At 41.1% G+C, this 15,531-nt stretch overlaps 1 pseudogene; it reads left to right on the forward strand.

Annotated features, from left to right (window-relative positions):
• Window positions 1-10,067: 10,067 nt before the first annotated feature.
• Window positions 10,068-10,806, forward strand: LOC112812874 (ferritin heavy chain pseudogene; annotated as a pseudogene).
• The last annotated feature ends 4,725 nt before the right edge of the window (window positions 10,807-15,531 follow it).

A 15,531-nucleotide genomic window follows, 5' to 3' on the forward strand; every position in this document is an offset into this window, starting at 1 on the left:
ACATCTCATTCCTTTTTATGGCTGCATAATATTCCATTGTGTATATATACCACATCTTCTTTATCCGGGAATGGGCATTTCTGTTTGTGGAGACCAATACACGGGTCCTCCTTAACTCCAAACCTCAATAAATGCTGCAGACTCAATGTGTGTTTCCATCCCCCAAATTCGTATGTCGAAATCCTAACCCCCAGTGTGATGGTATTAGGAGGTGAGGCCTTTGGGAAATGATTACATCATGACAGTGGAGCCCTCATGAATGGGATTAACGCTCCTTATAAAAGAGACTAGAGAGCTCCCTCTACCCTTTGGCCATGTGGGAATACAGCAAGAAGGTGGTCATGTATGATGCAGAAGAGGGTTCTCACCAGAACCCAGTCATGCTGGCATTCTGATCTTGGACTACCAGCCTTCAGAACTATAAGAAATAAATTTCTGTTGTTTATAAGCTGCCCAGTTTATGTACTTTGTTATAGCAGCCAAACAGACTAAGACAACAAAGGGTAGAAGTCTCCCTTTTAGAGCATTGTTACTCAGAGTGTGGTCTGGCACCACCTGAGACCTTGTTTAGAAATTTAGATTTTTGGCCCCTGTCTAAATCAGAATCTATATTTTAAACGATTCTAGACCTGGACTCAGGGTGAGGAGGAAAAAAAAAATCCTAGACCTAAAGAAATTGAAAGACATCCCATATTTATGGATCAGAAGAATTAATACTATGAAGATTGCAACACACCCCCAAATTATATACAGATCCAGTGCAATCTCTATCAGTATTCCAATTAGACTTTTTTGGAAAGAAATTAGCAAGCTCCAGAATAGCCAAAACAATCCTGAAAAAGAAAAATAAAGTTGGACAACTCATACTTCTCTATTTCAAAACTTACTACAAAGCTGCAGTAATCAAGACAGTGTTGCATCAGCATAAGTTTAAATATATAGATCTACAAAATAGAACTGGGAGTCCAGAAATAAACCCATATATCTATGGTCAACTGATTTTCAACAAGCGTACCAAGACCATCCAATGGGGAAAGAATAGCCTTCTCAAAAAATGATGCTGGGATAATTAGAAATCCACATGTAAAAGAATGAAGTTAGATTCCTACCTTATATCATATCCAAAAATTAATTCAAAATAGATCAGAGACCTAAATGTAAAAGCTAAAACTACAAAATTCTTAGAAGGAAACCTAGGTATAAATTTTTGTGACCATGAATTAAGAAATGGTTTCTTGGATATGACATCAAAAGCACAAGTGACAAAAGAAAAAATAGATAAACTGAACTCCATCATAATTAAGAACTTTTGTGCTTCAAAGGACACCATTAAGAAAGTGAAGACAATCCACAGAATGGGAGAAAATATTTTCAAATAACATATCTGATAAGGGACTTGTATCAAGAATATATAAATTCTTACAATGCCACAATTAAAAGACAAACAATGCCATTTAAAAAATAAGCAATGGATTTGCATAGACGTAGCTCCTAAGAATATATACAAATCTTCTTGGGAAGATAGAAGAATAGGAGGATCCTAAACTCACTCTGTCCCATAGTTATACCTAGATAATACTCATATCAAAGTAAATAAACAAGAAAACAACTTGAAGACTGGTAGAACACACTCCACAGCTAAATGTAGAGAAGAGGCCACAATGAAGAGGGTAGAAAGGGTGCAGATACGGTAGGGAGCTAAATGGACCCATGAGACCGTCTGGGGGAGGGAAGGTGCTACAAGGGCAGAGAGGGGAGAGGAATAGGCCCCCACACCAGGCACCTAAGGCATGGGGAAGCCACAAGGAGAAGACAAATCCCCATAACATTTGGCTTTAAGAACCAGAGATGCAACAATCAGATTTGGAAGACCTCTTACATTCAGCATCAACAGGTCATCACCAAATTCAGAAAAAGATGATGGAAATCATGACCTGAGAGGTGCAGACAAATGACTTGAAAGAAGCAGTCAATAAATTGATTGCAGGGGCACCTGGGTGACTCGGTTGTTTAAGCATCTGCCTTCGGCTCAGGGTATGATCCTGGAGTCCCAGGATCAAGCCCTGCATCAGACTCCCTGCTCAGTGGGGAGTCTGCTTCTCCCTCTGCTCCTCACCCCGCTTGTGCTCTCTCGCTTGCTTGCGCTCTCTCTCTCTCTCAAATAAGTAATAATAATAAAAAAGAAAAGTAAAAATGCTGAAGAAACCCAACTTTGAATTGGGAAAGCTCATGGTGCTTCATGGTGAAGTAGTAGTTCTGAAAAAGCTACTGGCAATGAGACTGGTGCTAAAGTTGAATGAGCTGATAGATATGAGCCACGAGTCCAAGAATCTGTTTAAAATTCAGACGCTTAATAGTGACAAATAAAAAATCTTATTTGTGATGTTTAAAAAAATAAAATAAGATAAAATGGCCAAAAGCTGTGATAAAGAGAGAATTTTAAAAGCTGCAAGAAAACAGTTACATACAAGGGAAACTCCATAAGGTTATTAGCTGATTTTTCAGCAGAAACTTTGCAGGTCCAGAGAAAGGGGCATGATATATTCAAAGTGCTGAAAGAAAAAAAAAAAAAAACCTGCAGGGGCACCTGGGTGGCTCAGTCAGTTGGGCCTCTGCCTTCGGCTCAGGTCATGATTCCAGAGTCCTGGAATCAAGCCCCGTGTCAGGCTCCCTGCCCAGCGGGGAGCCTGCTTCTCCCTCTCCCGCTCCCCCTGCTTGTGCTCTCTTGTGCTCTGGCCCTCACTCTCTCAAATAAATAAATTCTTTTTTAAAAAATTTATTTGACAGAGAGAGACACAGCAGGAGAGGGAACACCAGCAGGGGGAGTGGGAGAAGGAGAAGCAGGCTTCCCACTGAGCAGGGAGCCCAAAGCAGGGCTCAATCCCAGGACCCTAGGATAATCACCTGAGCTGAAGGCAGACACTTAATGACTGAGCCACCCAGGCGCCCCTCAAATAAATAAATTCCTTAAAAAAAAAAGAAAAAAGAAAAAAACCTGCAACCAAGAATACTCTAGCCAGCAAGGCTATCATTCAGAACAGAAAGAGAGAGTTTCCCAGGCAAACAAAAGTTAAAGGAATTCATCACCACTAAACAAGCCCTATAAGAAATATTAAAGGGGACTCTCAGTGGAAAGGAAAGACTCTCGGTAGGAGTAAGAACAGTCAGTAGTGCAAAAGCAATAAAATAAAGTATATCTCTAAAAATCAGTGAAGGGATCCACAAAATAAAAGGATGTAAAGTATGATACCATATATTTTAAACAGGCTGGGGAGAGGAGTAAAGAATCAGTTCAAACGTAAGCAACCATTAACACAGACTGCTATGCATAAGATGTTATATGTAAACACAAAGGTAACCACAAATGAAAAACTGGTGGTAGATATGCAAAAATAAAGAGAAAGGAATCCAAGTATATCACTAAAGAAAGCCAGAAAACCATGAGAGATCAGAGCAAAAGAAGAAACAGAGAAAACTGCAAAAACAACCATTAAAAAAGTAATGAAATGGGGGGCATCTAGCTGGCTCAGTTGGTAGAACATGTGAATCTTGATGTCAGGGTCATGAGTTTGGCTCCACATTGGGGATTACTTAATAAATAGATTTTTTAATTAATAAATTTTTAATTAATAAATAAATAGATTAAGATTACTTAATAAATAAATTTTTTAAAGTAACAAATGGTAATAAGTACATACCTATCAATAATTCCTTTGAATGTAAAGGACTAAATGCTTCAATCAAACAACATAGGGTAATAGAATGGATAATAAAGCAAGTGCCATCTATATGCTGTCTCCAGAGACTCATGTCAGACCCAAAGACACATGCAGATTGAAAGCAAAGGGATGGAAAAGCATTTATTGCACAAATGGAAATGAAAAGAAAGCCAGGATAACAATACTTATATCAGAGAAAAACAGACTTTAAAAAAAGACTGTAACATAAGACAAGGACACTATTTAGGGGCTCCTGGGTGGCTCAGTTGGTTAAGTATCCAATTCCTGATTTCGGCTCAGGTCATGATCTCATGGTTGTGAGATCAAGCCCTGCATCAGGCTCTGCACTCAGCAGGGAGTCTGCTTGAGATTCTCTCTCTCCCTCCCCTTTGCCCCTCTGTCCCCACCTCAAAAATAAATAAATAAATCTGTTTTATTTTTTTTTTTTAGATTTTATTTATTTATTTGACAGAGAGAGAGATAGCGAGAGCAGGAACACAAGCAGAGGGAGGGGAGGGGGAGAAGCAGGCTTCCTGCAGAGCAGAGAGCCTGATGCGGGGCTTGATCCCAGGATGCTGGGATCATGACCTGAGACGAAGGCAGACGCTTAACGACTGAGCCACCCAGGTGCCCCAATAAATCTTAAAAAAAAAAGGACACTATTTAATCATAAAGGGAACAATCCAACAAGAAGATATAACAACTGTAAATATTTATGTACCCAACATAGGAGCACCCAAATTTATAAGCAGCTAATAACAAACATAAAGGAAGTAAGTGATAGTAACACAATATTAGGGGACTTTAACACTCAGCTTACATCAATGGATAGATCATCCAAACAGAAAATCAACAAGGAAACAGTGGCTTTGAATGACACATTGGGCCAGATGAATCTAACAGATATATTCAGAACATTCCACCTTAAAAACAGCAGGATACACATTCTTTTCAAGTGCACATGGAACATTCTCCAGAACAGATCACATATTAGGTCACAAAACAAATCTCAATAAATGAAAACAGACTGAGGTCATTCCATGCATCTGTTCCAACCACAATTCTATGAGACTAGAAGTCAACCACAAGGAAAAAAATCTAGAAAGAATACAAATACGTGGAGGTTAAATAGCATGCTACTAAACAACAAATGGGTCAACCAAGAAATTAAAGAGGAAATAAAAAAAACTACATGGAGACAAATGAAAATGAAAACGCAATGGTCCAAAATCTTTGGGATGCAGAAAAAGCTGTTCTGAAAGGGAAATTTACAGCAATACAGGCCTATCTCAAGAAGCAAGAAAAATCTCAAATAAACAACCCAATCTTATACCTAAAGGAGCCAGACAAAGAAGAACAAACAAACCCCAAAAACAGTAGAAGAAAGGAAATAATAAAGATTAGAGCAGAATAAACAAAACAGAAACCAAAAAACCAATAGAACAGATCAGTGAAACCAAGAACTGGTTCTTTGAAAAGATAAACAAAATTGATAAAACTTTAGTCAAACTCATAAAAAAAGAGAGAGAGAGAGAGGACTAAAATAAACAAAATCAGATGAAAGATGAGAAATAACAACTGACACCACAGCACCACAGAAATACAAAGGATTATAAGAGAATATTATGAAAAATTATATGCCAACAAAGTAGACAACCTAGAAGAAATGGATGAATTTCTAGAAACATACAACCTCCCAAAACTGAATCAGGAAGAAATAGAAAATTTGAACAGACCAATTACCAGCAATGAAACTGAGTCAGTAATCAAAAAATTCCCAAGAAACAAAAGTCCAGGACCAGATGACATCACAGGTGAATTCTACCAAACATTTAAAGAAGAGTTAATACCTACTCTTCTCAAATTATTCCAAAAAAAAGAGAAGAGGTAGGAAAGCTTCCAAATTCATTCTATGACGCCAGCATTACTCTGATACCAAAACCACATAAAGACACCACAAAACAATAGAAGTGCAGACCAATATTTCCGATGAGTATAAATGCAAAAATCCTCAACAAAATATTAGCAAATGAATGCAACAATACATTTAAAAAAATCATTTACGGGACACCTGCCTTCGGTAACTCAGTTGGTTAAGTGTCTAGCTCCTGGTTTTGGCTCAGGTCATGATCTCACAAGCCCTGCTCAGCACAGAGTCTGCCTGAGATTCTCTCTCTCCCTCTCCTCTGCCCCACCCCTCTCAAATAAATAAATAAATCTTTAAAAAAAATCATTCACCCCATCAAATGGGATTTATTCCTGGGATGTAAGGGTGGTTCAATATTCACAAATTAATCAATGTGATACATCATATCAACATGGGAAAGGATAAAAACTATATGATCATTTCAATAGAGGGAGAAAAAAATTTAATAAAGCACACAAACCATTCATGATAGTAGCCCTCAACAAAGTAGGTTTAGAGGGAACATACCTCAACATAATAAAGGTCATATATGAAAAACCCACACAGCTAACATCATGTTCAGTGGTGAAAAGCCAAGAGCTTTTCTTCTAAAATCAGAAACAAGACAAGGATGTCCACTCTCACCTCTTTTATTCAACATAGTACTGGAACTCCACCAAAAAACTACTAGAAATGATAAATGAATTTAGTAAGTTCACAGGATACAAAATCAATATAAAGAAATCTATTGCATTCCTACACACTACTAATGAAGTACCAGAAATAGAAATTAAGAAAACAATATCATTTACAACTACACCAAAAAGAATAAAATACCTAGAAATAACATAACCAAGGAGATGAAAGATGTGTACTCTGAAAACTATAAAACACTGATGAAAGATATCAGAGACAAGGGGTGCCTGGGTGGCTCGGTTGGTTAAGCGTCCAGCTCTTGATTTCAACTCAGACCTTGATCTCAGGATCCTGAGCTCAAGCCCCGCAATGGGCTCCACTCTGGGTATGGAGCCTACATTAAAAAAGGGAAGAAAGAAATCAGAGATGACACAAACAAATGGAAAGATATTCCATGCTAATGGATTAGAAGGACAAATAGTGTTAAAATGTCCATACTACCCAAAGCAATCTACAGATTTAATGCCATCCCTGTCAAAATACCAACAGGATTTTTCACAGAACTAGAACAAACAATCCTAAAGTTTGTATGGAACCACAAAAGACCCCAAATAGCCAAAGCAATCTTGAAATAGAAGAACAAAACTGGAGGTATTACAATCTCAGATTTTAAGATATACTACAAAGTTATAGTAATCAAAACAGTATGGTACTGGCACAAAAACAGACATATAGATCAATGGAACAGGACAGGGAGCCCAGAAATAAAACCATGATTATATGGTCAATTAATCTTCAACAAAGGAAACAAGAATATGCGATGGGAAAAAGACAGTCTCTTCAACAAATGGTGCTGGGAAAACTAGTCAGCTACATGCAAAAGATTGAAACTGGACCACTTTTTTACACCTTGCACAAAAATAAACTCAAAATGGATTAAAGACCGGGTGCCTGGGTGGCTCAGTTGGTTAAGCGACTGCCTTCGGCTCAGGTCATGATCCTGGAGTCCCGGGATCGAGTCCCGCATCGGGCTCCCTGCTCGGCAGGGAGTCTGCTTCTCCCTCTGACCCAACCCCCTCTCATGCTCTCTCTCTCTCTCTCTCTCATTCTTTCTCTCAAATAAATAAATAAAATCTTTAAAAAAAATGGATTAAAGACCTAAATGTGAGACCTGAAACCACAAAAATCCCAGAGAGGAGCACAGGCAGTAATTTCTCTGACATTGGACATGGCAACATTTTTCTTGATATGTCTCTTGATGGAAGGGAAACCAAAACAAAAACAAACTATTGGGACTAGATCAAAATAAAAAGCAGAGCAAAGGAAACAATCAGCAAAAGTAAAAGACAACCTACTAAACTGGAGAAGATATTTGCAAATGACATATCTGATAAAGGGTTAGTATCCAAAATATATAAAGAACATATACAACTCAACACCAAAAAACCTCACATAATCCAATTAAGAAATGGGCAGAAGACATGGACAGACATTTTTCCAAAGAAGATATATAGATGGCCAAAAGACATATGAAAAGATGCTCAACATCAGTGATCATCAGGTTAAAACAAATCAAAACCACAATGAGATACCACACCTGTCAGAATGGCTAAAATCAAGAATACAAGAAACAACCGGTGTTAGTGAGGATGTGGAGAAAGGGGAACTCTCTTGCATTGTTGGTGGGAATGCAAACTGATGCAGCCACTCTGGAAAACATAATGGAGGTTCCTCAAAAACTTAAAAATAGAACTACCCTATGAACTACCCTACCCTTGCACTACTAAGTATTTACTCAAAGAATACAAAAATACTAATGCAAAGGAATACCTGCACGCTGATGTTTAGACCAACATTATCTACAATAGCCAAATTATGGAAACAGCCCATCTCCATTAACTGATGAATGGATAAAGAAGATGTGATACACACACACACACACACACACACACACAAATATTACTCAGCCATAAAAAAGAATAAAATCTTGCCATTTGCAACAACAGGGATGTATCTAGAGGGTATAACGCTAAGCAAAATAAGTCAGTCAAGGAAAGACAAATACCATATGATTTCACTCATATGTGGAATTTAGGAAACAAACAAACAAAGGGGAAAAAAAGAGACAAACCAAAAAGCAGACTCTGCACTATAGAGAACAAACAGATGGTTACCAGAGGGGAGGTGGTTGGGGGGATGGGGGAAATAGGTGATGGGGATTAAGGAGGGCACTTAATCATGATGAGCACAGAGTAATGTATAGAATTGTTGAACCACAATATTGTACACCTGAAACTAATATAACAGTGTATGGTAGCCATGCTGGAATTAACATTTAAAAAAAGAAAAGAGAAAAAGAAGATATACAAATGGCCAATAAGTACATACAAAGATGCTCAACATCATTAATCATTGGAGAAATGCAAATCAAAACCACAATGTGATGCTATTTTGTATCTACTAAGATGAGTAAAATTAAAAAAAGACACAACAACAGTGTTGGCACCTTCACACATCGTTGGTGGAAATGTAAAATGGTATAGCCACTTTGGAAAATATTTGGCAGTTCCTCAAAATATTAAACATAAAGTTGTCATATGACCTAGCAATTCTATTCCCAGGTATAGTCCCAAGAAAATAAAAATATTTCTACACAAATCCCTACAAACAAACATTCATAGCAACACTCTTCATACCCACAAAATGGAAACAACCCAAATGTCCATCAACTGATGAAAGGATACATAAAATGTGCTTATAGATATTATGGAATACTATTCAGCAATTAAAAAAGGAAGATTAGGAACATTATGCTAAGCAAAGAAATCAGATACAAAAGGTCACATACTGCATGATTCCATTTATTTGAAATATCCAGAATAGGCAAATCTATAGAGACAGAAAATGAATGAGTGGTAGCCAAGTCTGGGGAGTGACTGCTTATGGGTAGCCAATTTCATTTTGGTGCGATGAAAATGTCAAATTAGATTGTGGTAATGGTTGCACAACACTATGAATATACTAAAAAGCAAGCAAATGTTCACTTTCAAAAGTTGAATTTTATAGTGTATGAATTGTATCTCAATAGAGTTATTTCATTCTTCTTTTTTTTGGGGGGGGAAGGACAGAGCAAGACGAAGAGAGAATCCTAAGCAGGCTCCATGCCCAGCACAGAGTCGGACCTCACAACCCTGAGATCACAACCTGAGCCGAAATCAAGAGTCGGGTGCTTAACTAACTGAGCCACCCAGGCACCCCTAGAATTGTTATTTTAAAAAATGGCCTCAAGACACCCTGCACCAGGGCGCCTGGGTGGCCCAGTTGGTTAAGTGGGGAATTCTTGGTTTCTGCTCAGGTCCTGATCTCAGGGTGGTGAGACTGAGCCCCGGGTCGGGCTGGGCACTGAACACAGTCTGCTTAAGATTCTCTCTCCCTCCGGCCCTCACCCCACTCCCACCCACCCACACCTTGCTCTCTCTCTCAATCTCTCTAAAATAAATAAAGCTTAAAAAAAAAAAAAAAAGACACTCAGAATTGCCCTGCGCCTCCCGCCTCACGCAGACTCAGATGGAACGTTGAACGCGGCGCCCTGCCCCTAAGCCCCTCCTGTTTGCGTGACCACGCCCCCTCGCCTAACAGATCCAACCTCCCAACTGCCCAGTAACGGACCTCATTCCAGCGCCATCACGGAAAGCTGCGCAAGGCTTTCTTCTTCGCCTATAGCTTGAAAACACACCGCAGACCTGTCGCCGCCTGTGGCCCTGCAGCCCTCGCTTCACACCACGGTCACCTTCCTCTTGGTGCCCGGACCACCAGCCATGGCCACCACACCGCTCTCACAAGTGCGCCAGAACTACCACCCCGACTGCGAGGCCGCCATTAACAGCCAGATCAACCTGGAGCTCTACGCCTCCTACGTGTACCTGTCCATGGCCTTCTACTTCGACCGCGACGACGTGGCCTTGAAGAACTTCGCCCAGTTCTTCCTGCGCCAGTCCCGCGAGGAGACCGAGCATGCCGAGAAGCTGATGCAGCTGCAGAACCAGCGCGGAGGCCGCATATGCCTCCGCGACATCAAGAAGCCGGACCGCGACGACTGGGAGAGCGGCCTGAAGGCCATGGAGTGCGCCCTGAACCTGGAGAAGAGCGTGAACCAGAGCCTGCTCGACCTGCACCAGCTGGCCACCGACAAGAGCGACGCCCACCTGTGCGACTTCCTCGAGAGCCACTACCTGCACGAGCAAGTCAAGTCCATCAAAGAGCTGGGGGGCTATGTCACCAACCTGAGCAAGATGGGGGCCCCGGAAGCCGGCATGGCAGAGTACCTCTTTGACAAGCTCACCCTGGGCGACAGCGACAAAAAGAACTGAGTTGGGACTGTTTCCCTTATAGCCACAGGGTGCATGGTGACTTTCCCTGATCACCATGCCGAGCATGCATATTGCAGTATTGCCTTTGCAAAACGTTCCAGGTTTTTTCTTCCAGTTTTGCCATAAATAAATAAAGTTGTTTGGTTTCAATAAAGTTATTTGGTTCTTAAATAAATAAAGGTCTCTGACTGATTCTGTGTGCAAATGACTCACCTTTTAAGTTTTAAAATAGGTATCCAGGAGTCTCTCCGTCCGCCCAACCCCATCCACATGCGGCTCTGGAGATGGATGGGGGGAGGTATACCATGGGACCCTGGAAAACACAAATCAATATTCCTCTGATAAAGGATGTGAGGGTGGGGTGGGGTGGAGTGACATGAGGTGGGTGGTCTGGGGCCCTGGTGTCTGTGGGTACCTATGTATGATGAAAGTATAAAAAAACATGGGCTAGAATTCATCACAGTAGTTACCCCTGGGGAAGAAGGGCAGAGAGTGGGATTGCACAAAGGATCCACCCTGGGCTACAGTGATAATGAGAAGTGACCCTTAGGCTAAGTTCCCCATGGACATGGGTGTGACAAAGTAAAGTAACAATGGCACTTGGCAAATCCAAGTTCTTTTATTTACAGCATTGTCTTATTTTTATAAGACCCTCAGGAAGTAAGAAGGGCAGGTGCAAGACCATGTCTTAACAAGTGAGAAAAAAGGAGGCCACACAAATAAAAAGTTCCAGAATGTGGACATGAACATAGATCTGCTGATGCCATGTTCCATTTTGTTGTTGTTGTTGCCCCACAGGTATATCAATGGGTTAAGCAAGACTTTGTGGGGAGACTGGAAATCCAGCCAGATAACCAGACCCGGAAGGGAGGGAAATCCCCAACACTCGTAATGACAGCCCTGATCACAGGAGTCTCTCCCCTAATTGCAGGTGTGCCTTCCAGCCTAGGGTGGGGCTGGCTTCTAAACCTCAGCCAAATCCTTCTCTGAAAGGAGTCTTGAGGGCTCACAACAGAATGTATGAGAGGAAAGATCCCTCAGAGGAAGGCAGGCAGCACCTGGACACCTGAGTCCCTCTGTCCAGGCTCACCTCTCCCCCCCCAGGCAGCCACACTATTACCTGAGGTGGCAGGGAAGACCTGGGAAGAACTCAGGCCCGGAAGTCCCCACGGAGTGTACTCTCCGCCCACGTGGCTTCGCTCTCAGTGGCTTCTCTTCAGGCACAAGGGGAGGCTGCAAACCACACATGTTGTGCCTGCACACCCAGCTCAGGGGGACAGAGATGCCCAGTATCCCAGCCAGGCACAGGGTACCGGAATCTAAGTACCGAACCGTCCCCTGTTGTGGTCTCCGCCCTGGGCTCTAAAGCTGACCCTAGTCTGGTTCAGTCTTGGCTGCTGGGCCTCCTCTTTATCCCATCTTTCCCTTCCCTGTGATTCAGAGGGACTCCGCAGGATAATGCACAGGAGTCTGCTTAGATCTACATCCTTTTATTTTACCTGGAAAAGAAGGATTTCCTCACCTGCAAGACTCAGAGAGAATTGTGATTACACTCAAGCGCCTATTACAAGCTGCTACTTTGTAGTGTCACATTTCACAGCTTTTCTTTAAGAATCCCTGGCAGGGGAGTCTAGACACAGTGGCAGTTCAATTGTTGCTCTCCTTCTTGTTCTGCAAGACGAAAGGAATGTTCGAAATCCCCGCCTTTAGGTTCAGTTTTGGGGTCCACCAACAGCCTTTTGTTTTGTTTTGTTTTTAGTTGTTTTTTTTTTTAATTTTATTATGTTATGTTAGTCACCATACAATACATCATTAGTTTTGGATGTGGTGATCCATGATCCATTGTTTTCGTATAACACCCCGTGCCCCATGCAGTACGTGCCTCCTTAATACCCATCACCGGGCTAACCCATTCCCCCACCCCCCTCCCCTCTAGAACCCTGTTTGTTCCTCAGAGTCCATAGTCTCTCATGGTTCGTCTCTTCCTCCGATTCCCCCCCCCTCATTTTTCCCTTCCTTCTCCTAATGTCCTCCATGCTGTTCCTTATGTTCCACAAAGAAGTGAAACCATATGATAATTGACTTTCTCTGCTTGACTTATTTCACTTAGCATAATCTCCTCCAGTCCCATCCATGTGGATGTAAAAGTTGGGTATTCGTCCTTTCTGATGGCTGAGTAGTATTCCACTGTATTTATGGACCACATCTTCTTTATCCGTTCATCTGTTGAAGGGCATCTCGGCTCTTTCCACAGTTTGGCTATTGTGGACATTGCTGCTATGAACATGGGAGTGCATGTGGCCCTTCTTTTCACTACATCTGTGTCTTTGGGGTAAATACCCAGTAGTGCAATTGCTGGGTCATAGGGTAGCTCTATTTTTAAATTTTTGAGGCACCTCCACACTGTTTTCCAAAGTGGCTGTACCAACTTGCATTCCCACCAACAGTGTAAGAGGGTTCCCCTTTCTCCACAACCTCTCCAACATTTGTTTCTTTCCCTGTCCATTTTTGCCACTCTAACTGGGGTAAGGTGATATCTCAATGTGGTTTTGATTTGAATTTCCCTGATGGCTAGTGATGATGAACATTTTTTCATGTGTCTGTTAGCCATTTGTATGTCTTCTTCAGAGAAGTGTCTGTTCATATCTTCTGCCCACTTTTTGACTTGATTATTTGTTTTTTGGGTGATGAGTTTGAGAAGTTCTTTATAGATCTTGGATACCAGCCCTTTATCTGTAGTGTCATTTGCAAATATCTTCTCCCATTCTGTGGGTTGCCTCTTTGTTTTGTTGACTGTTTCCTTTGCTGTGCAGAAGCTTTTTATCTCGATGAAGTCCCAAAAGTTCATTTTTGCTTTTGTTTCACTAGCTTTTGGAGATGTATCTTGAAAGAAGTTGCTGTGGGCAATGTCAAAGAGGTTACTGCCTATGTTCTCCTCTAGGATTTTGATGGATTCCTGTCTCACATTGAGGTCTTTCATCCACTTTGAGTTTATCTTTGTGAATGGTGTTAGAGAACGGTCGAGTTTCATTCTTCTGCATGTGGCTGTCCAATTTTCCCAGCACCATTTATTGAAGAGACTGTCTTTTTTCCATTGCATGTTTTTTCCTGCTTTGTCAAAGATTATTTGACCATAGAGTTGAGGGTCCATATCTGGGTTCTCTATTCTGTTCCATTGGTCTATATGTCTGTTTTTGTGCCAGGACCATGCTGTCTTGGTGATCACAGCTTTGTAATAGAGCTTGAAATCGGACAACGTGATGCCCCCAGCTTTGTTTTTCTTTTTCAACATTTCCTTGGTGATTCGGGGTCTTTTCTGATTCCATACAAATTTTAGGATTGTTTGTTCCAGCACTTTGAAAAATGTCATTGGAATCTTGATCGGGATGGCATTGAAGGTATAGATTGCTCTGGGTAGCATAGACATTTTAACAATATTTATTCTTCCAACCCATGAGCATGAAATATTTTTCCATCTTTTTGTGTCTTCTTCAATTTCTTTCATGAGTGTTTTGTAGTTCCTAGAGTATAGATCCTTTACCTCTTTTTGTTAGGTTTATTCCGAGGTATCTTATGGTTTTTGGTGCTATTGTAAATGGAATCGTTTCTCTAATTTCTCTTTCTACAGTTGCGTTGTTAGTGTATAAGAAAGCAACTGATTTCTGTGCATTGATTTTGTATCCTGCCACATTACTGAATTGTGGTATGAGTTCTAGTAATTTGGCACCAACAGCCTTTTGAATAGGTGGGGCAGTGGCGGAACCAAGTGAGAATTCAGACTGATGAAGCTGGCCTTATCACTCCTTCCAGATGTCTTAACTTTGTCCATCGTTCCCACCTTCCTCTGCCTTCCCACCCTCCTCTGCCACGTACCCCTCAGAAGTGGTGAGCCAACTTTTCTGGCTGTGCCACCTTCCCGCACACTCACAGCCATCCCATCCCCTCAATAACCTGCCCTTCAGCACATCTGAGTGAGTTGTGACTTGGTCGTCCAGCCCTGGAAAATACCAGCCCCTCCCCAGATGCACAACTGGGTGCTTGTCAGTCAGTGGCCATGCTCTGTTGCTTTGAGGAACGATGTCTGAAATAGTCGCTGTTGCTATGGGTACCAGGGTCTCAAGCAATGATAATATCAGGACAGACAGAGGGAAAAATGATAAAATTGATAACTTCATCGCAGGCTCAAACACGGATTCAAATTAACAGTGTTGAATAATTTACCTCTGGGGACAAAAATCCTCACTGTATCACAAAAGGAAATTTCTTAATAGACGGTTGTTACTGACAACTTGTGCTTCATTTTCCAGGAAAAGGAAACATATTTTTTCCCATCAGAAATGTGTGACAAGAAGTACAAAGCACCCACTAATTTCTTCTGCATCTTCCCTACCTTGAAATTTGTTCTACATTTCTGATTTTTAATTTCTACATTTGATTTTTAAATTCTCCTTCAATTTTTTTCATTTGTCAGCAATTTCGGTTTCTTTTTGCAAGCCCAAGAGACATATTTAATCAAATATTCAGTCGTGAAAGGCATTATCATTAATCTTGGAAGTGAAACTTCAGAGTTTAAAATAATGGACATTTTTATTACAAATCGTTTTCCTGCAGTCCTGAGTTCCAATTCAGAGGGGTATTGATGGAGAATTTGCTTCAGGAAGGCTGAAGCGAAGGGTGAAATGAAGGGAATTAGCATAGTGTTAGAAGACCTAAAAGGTAAAGAAAAGAAAATTATGCCTTGATTGATCAGTCGAGGAGGACATAAGAGTGGACTAAGTTACAGTGAGAAAGCAAAGTAATAATGGCTAACATACGTTTAAGAGTCTTTTCTGGGACGCCTGGGTGGCTCAGTCGGTTAAGCGTCTGCCTTCAGGTCAGGTCATGACCCCAGGGTCCTGGG

The sequence above is a fragment of the Callorhinus ursinus genome, unplaced genomic scaffold (assembly GCF_003265705.2).
Source record: "Callorhinus ursinus isolate GAN/ISIS: 27379988/994484 unplaced genomic scaffold, GSC_fseal_2.0 scaffold16, whole genome shotgun sequence".
Lineage (NCBI taxonomy): Eukaryota > Metazoa > Chordata > Mammalia > Carnivora > Otariidae > Callorhinus > Callorhinus ursinus.